Source organism: Punica granatum, chromosome 6, assembly GCF_007655135.1.
Source record: "Punica granatum isolate Tunisia-2019 chromosome 6, ASM765513v2, whole genome shotgun sequence".
Classification (NCBI taxonomy): domain Eukaryota; kingdom Viridiplantae; phylum Streptophyta; class Magnoliopsida; order Myrtales; family Lythraceae; genus Punica; species Punica granatum.
The window spans coordinates 11,849,173-11,855,172 of record NC_045132.1 but is presented as its reverse complement, the minus strand read 5'-3'; the positions used below and the strand labels follow the sequence as shown (position 1 = coordinate 11,855,172).

Genomic DNA, 6,000 nt, shown 5'->3' with positions numbered 1-6,000 from the left:
GAACAAACCTCTTCCGCATGACAGCTTTCATGTCCTCCCAGTTGTCAATCGGTCGCTCCCCATTTCGGCGTCTGCTCACCGTTAATTGATCCCACCAAACTATGGCGTAGTCGGTGAATGCCACTGCTGCAAGCTTCACCTTCTTCTCCTCGGAGTAGTTGTGACAATCAAAAACCAGCTCAACCTTCCTTTCCCATTCGATGTAAATATCGGGATCACTCTTGCCTTGGAATGGAGGAATGGTCAGCTTGATGGACCCCATATTACGATCAACGGTGTCTCTTTCTTAGCGCCTTCCACATCCGCGCCATGGCCTCTCAGCCCTTGCTCCTCGAGCTTGTCTCATTGCGGCAATGGAAGACACATCATCCTCATCATCATAGGATCCCTCCTCGTGGCCATCAAATGGATCAATAGTAGGTGATGGCTGTCGGTTATAGTTCCTCCTTGGTTGCTGATTGGGAGCTTGTCGCAACTGGTCAATCCATTCATCATGCCTCTCCAACCGGTCATTTATCGTATTGAGCACCATGTTCATTCGCTCAAATTGTTGTTGCATAGCCCGAATGATTGTGCTTTGATCAAGCCCTCCACTACTTTGCTCATGTCCCCCGCTATTTTCTTGCGACATGTTGAAATCTGCAAAGAAATATTAGAGTAAAAGGACCTCACAATCACTCCCTCACGTGTTTACTCTCAAATCGATGTCACACAAACTCTCGTATTTCACTCGATACAATGGCTTTTACCCTCTGATGGTCTCACTCGCTCTGGCCTTTTTCCTCTCACAGATTTCTCCACAAAGTTCTGGACGAACTGAGCAATCTAATTACAAGTCCTTGAGGAAATTACTTGTTCGCTCGAGCCACTTATAATATCAGTTCCAAGTAGCAAAGAAGCAAAGAGATATGGATGGACAAGATGTATGTGAAAGGAATGAGCCTAGACAAATCAAAGATGGAATGGACACAAATACGATCGGAGAAAAGCAGAATGGGAGCAACTATGACAGATCAACTTAAGGCCTGTGTAATCAGATCTTCTCTCCTCTTTTTTTTTTCGATTCTTTTTCTCGTTTTTTTTTGGACAATTTTTTTTAATAGCTATGAACAGATCAGTCAAGACTAAATGGAAAGGATAGAAATGGAAGATAGATCTAAAAATTCCAGAATGGTGAACAAGAAAAGAACAAGGATAGATGAAACCTCAATTTGGAGCCTAAGCTCTGATACCAAAATGATGCGAACCCCGTCGAACCCGTCGCAGAACCCAGCAACAATAATATGGAATCAAATTTGGACCGTCCAAGATAGAGATTTCGAAGGGTGGAATATTGACCCCGTAGCTATGTAGAGCTAGAAACCAATATTATACGAAGCTTAAGAACCACAAGTAATCGACTTGCAACCCTTGAAGCATAAGTTCAACAAGAACAATTTGGAGAATATCTCTCACACAAGATAAACAATGGCAGAAAGTTATCAAAAAAAAAAACCTAAGGAAGAGCTTATAAAACAACTAAGGAAAGCACCAGAGCATATTCCAATCAGATTTGGTGGCCATCTTCTAGAAGCCATATCCCAACCAGATTCCAACCAGATTTGGTGGCCATCTTCTAGAAGGCATATCCCAACCGGATTTGAGATAGTTGTGATCATCATTTAATGCCCCAATGTGTACTGATGAGGTCCAGCACTCTTGATGACGAAAATCAACCCCAAGTCGACTTGTTCGTCCCTCGAACTGCGTGCCTCTTCCCGAATACGCGTCCATAAATTCTGCAAGGCTTGCTCCAATTTCTTGGCACGTGCTCTGGTGACCGGTTCGGTAGAAATATGCAACTTGTCCTCATGCTCGGAGTCCGGCTCAACCCTATCATTCCCCCCTTCTTCAAAAGGCTTCGTCCTCGAATCTACGCCCACATCAAAGGGAGAAAGATCAGAAACATTCCAGTACCCCCACTATCCCACTTCTTTCCCGGGCCTTCACACACCATCGGGCACACTCTTGACGGCCCTTCCCCGGACTCCGACGACACTCCTGCCGCTCCGTCAGCCGTGTACGCCGTCACCGAGGAGACTCCTTCAGGGGTTCACATCCGCCTGGCTCAGGAAAATGAGGAGCTTGACAACTGGACCTCAGTCCCGCGCTACTCGGCTGTGATTGCCGATGTGTAAGGCTTATCTATGTATAAGATGTTCCCCACGTGTTGGCATAGCCATGCGCCACACGACGGGAGAGGGGTTTCTATCATGGCTCCATGTTCATATTATCAATGAAATCTCTACATGCATTTTTTGAACTCTCATGCGTTTCATCTCCTTTTCCTATTCTTTATTTCGCAGCACTCAAAATTTTCTAAGACGATTCTCTCGAATTTCCAGGCTCCACTTGAATCCAAATCCCCAACACTTCGATTCGAACCTATTCGAAGAGCACCTCGGTGAGCCCCAACCCGTATACTTTGGGGAAAGGCTTCCCGAGGACAGTCAAGTGCCCAAGATAGAAGAGAGTTTGCGTCGCCTCGTGGACCATCAAATCACCTCGGTCGAGCCAACGGAAGAGATCAACGTGGGCACCGAAGAAGAGCCCCGCACCTTGAAAATTGGGACAGCCCTCGACCCCCGCACAACGAGCCCGGATGATCGACTTCCTAAAGGAATACCAAGAGGTCTTCGCCTGGTCCTATGCTGACATGCTCGGCTTAGACCCTTCAATAGTCGAGCACTTCCTTCCACTTGACATTGAGAAATTCCCGCCCAAGCGCCAACAGTTACGACGGTAGCGGGCTAGCCTTCTCCTCCGCATCAAAGAAGAGGTCGTCAAACAGATCAACGCGGGGTTCCTCGAAGTCTGCAACTATTCCGAGTGGGTGGCAAACATTGTGCCGATGGAAAAGAAAGACGGAAGAGTCCGAGTCTGCGTCGACTATTGAGACCTCAATAAAGCCAGCCCTAAGGACAATTTCCCCTTGCCACACATTGACGTCCTAGTCGACAATACGGCACACCATGCCCAGTTCTCTTTCATGGACGGCTTCTCCGGATACAATCAAATTCGGATGGCCGAAAAGGACAAACTCAAGACGACGTTCACCACGATGTGGGGAACTTTTTGCTACCGCGTTATGCCTTTCGGCCTCAAGAACGCAGAGGCAACTTATCAGAGGGCTATGGTCACTTTGTTCCACGACATGATGCACAAAGAAGTCGAGGTATATGTCGACGACATGATCGCCAAGTCCAAAGAGGGAGAAGACCACCTTATCAACCTGAAGCGCCTTTTCGATCGTTTAAAAGAATACAAGCTCCGGCTTAATCCGGCAAAATGCACATTTGGTGCCCGATCAAGAAAGCTGCTAGGATTCGTGGTCAGCGAGTGCGGTATCGAAGTGGATCCGGACAAAGTCAAGGCGATCGAAGAGCTTCCCCCGCCGTCAACGGTTCGAGAGGTATGCGGCTTCTTGAGGTGGCTGAACTACATTGCGCGCTTCATCGCAAACTTGACGGATAAGTGTCAACCGCTCTTTCGCTTGCTCCGCAAAAATGCAGCGATGGAGTAGGACCACGAATGCCAGAAGGCCTTCGACACCATCAAGGCCTACCTAATTCAACCGCCGATATTGGTTCCACCCATGCCGAATCAGCCCCTCATTTTATACCTCACAGTACGCCGGCAATCCTTAGGGTGCATGCCAGGGCAAGAAGACGAGTCGACGCACACGGAAAGGGCGATATATTACTTGAGCAAGAAGTTCACTGAAGGGGAATCCAATTATCCGGAGATTGAGAAAATGTGTTGCGCGTTAGTATGGGTCATGCAAAGGCTCCGACAGTACATGCTTTATCACACAATCCGCTTGCTGTCAAAAGCGGACCCCCTACGATATTTGCTCGATAGCCCCTCCTCCATGAAGAACATCACAAAATGGCGCTGTCAACTGACGGAATACGACATAGAGTACGTGTCCCGCACGTCTGTCAAGGGGCAAGCGATTGCCGACCATCTAGCAGAATTCCCGATCAACGACGACACGCCGATCAACACGGACTTCCCGGATGAAGGAATCCTCTAGGTAGATGAAGAGAAGGAGGAGCCAACATGGAAGATGTACTTCGACGGGGCTATCAATTCCGTGGGATCCGGAGTTGGGGCAGTGTTGATATCCCCGGACAGGCGTCATTATCCGGTCGAAGCGTCCGAAGCGAAGCCGTGGTACGAAGACATCAGGAACTTCTTACAAACGGGCCAATACCCCCCGTTCGCCGATCGCCGCGATCGAAAGACACTCAGACGCCTCGCGATACACTACTTTCTGAGCGGCGAGATACTATACTGCCGTTCCTTTGATTTCACGCTTCTCCGGTGCATCGACGAACACGAATCACGACGTCTTATGGAGGAAGTGCACGGAGGAAATTGCGGACCCCATATGAATGGCCTCATGCTCGCTAAAAAGATTATGCGCTTAGGCTATTACTGGTCCACCATGGAGACTGATTGTGTAAAGCACGTCAGGCATTGCCACCGATGCCATGTTTACGCCGATCAGATGAAAGCGCTGCCCAATGAGCTATGCTCTATGACAGCCCTGTGCCTTTCTCAATGTGGGGGATGGACGTGATTGGCCCGATCAACCCCAAAGCTCTAACGGACATATGTTTATCTTGGTAGCAATCGATTACTTCACCAAGTGGATCGAGGCTATCACTCTCGCATCAGTCACCGCAAAAGCTGTGGCCCATTTTCTCAAACGCGACGTCATTGCCCGGTATGGGGTCCTTGCGACAATCATCACGGACAACGCCAAGAACCTGAACAACAAGGTTATCGACGAGCTCTGTGCACAATTCAAAATCCGACACCGCAACTCCACCCCATATCGTCCCCAAATGAACTGTGCGGTGGAGGCGGCAAATAAGAACATCAAGAAGATCATCGAAAAAATGATGGTGAACTACAAGGATTGGCACAAGATGCTCCCCTATGCACTCTTGGCGTACCGAACATCCATACGGACTTCAACCGGGGCAACCCCGTACTCCTTGGTCTACGGCATGGAGGCAGTCCTCCCAATTGAGGTCGAGATCCCTTCCATGAGGATCCTTGCCGAGGCCAAACTTGAGGAAGCAGAATGGCAAGACAACGATACGAGCAATTAAACCTCATTGACGAGAAAAGGTTGAAAGCACTATGCCACGGACAGTGCTACCAACAGAGGATGGCTCGAGCATTCAACGCCAAGGTCCGTCACCGAGAGTTCAGTCCTGGTGACCTTGTCTTGAGAAAGGTCTTACATGTCGCACCTGATTCTCGAGGGAAGTTCTTGTACAAATACGACGGTCCCTTCATCGTTAAAGAGACTTTCTCCGGGGGAGCAGTCATTTTGAGCGATATGGACGGCACCGAAAATGTACTTCCCGTCAACGCTGACGCCATCAAGAAGTATTATCCCTGATGACTCGTGTTTGCTTTTCATTCGCCGGGCCTCGCACCCGTTTCGTTGTAAAACATTTCCGTTCACATACACGAGTACCAACTCCCGCCATTTGTCCAATGCAAAACCTTCTTGAGAGAAAAAAAAATAATAATTCTCCCGCTAGGTCGGAAACCTCCTCGAGGCGGCCTAGGCAAAAGCTAGGGAACGAGTGGCACGACTTAAAATCCCGCAAAGGGGAGTCGCAGCAAAAGGAGAGCATAAATCATTTTCTCGCTAGGTCGAAAACCCTCAAAGGGCGGCCTAGGCAAAAGTCAGAGGACCCGAGGGGTGCGATCCCACCCAAACATGGGTGATCGTAGCAAAAGTTGAGCATTCATGTGAGAAAAATCAAATAAAATACCCCGCTAGGTTATCACACATCTCGCGGCCTAGGCAAAAGTTAGGGGACAATGTCGGCTCGACCACGAAAGAAAGGCAATACTTCTCCGTGAAGCTACACCGAGTAGTGGTTCGGCATTCTCCGACGCAAGCAAACTCTCTTCGACTCTCCAGGCTCGAGA

General features: G+C 48.9%; 1 pseudogene; it reads right to left on the bottom strand.

Moving 5' to 3' along the window:
• Positions 1-286: 286 nt before the first annotated feature.
• The window catches only part of LOC116212156, a 30,173-nt pseudogene continuing 24,459 nt past the window's right edge, over positions 287-6,000 (bottom strand).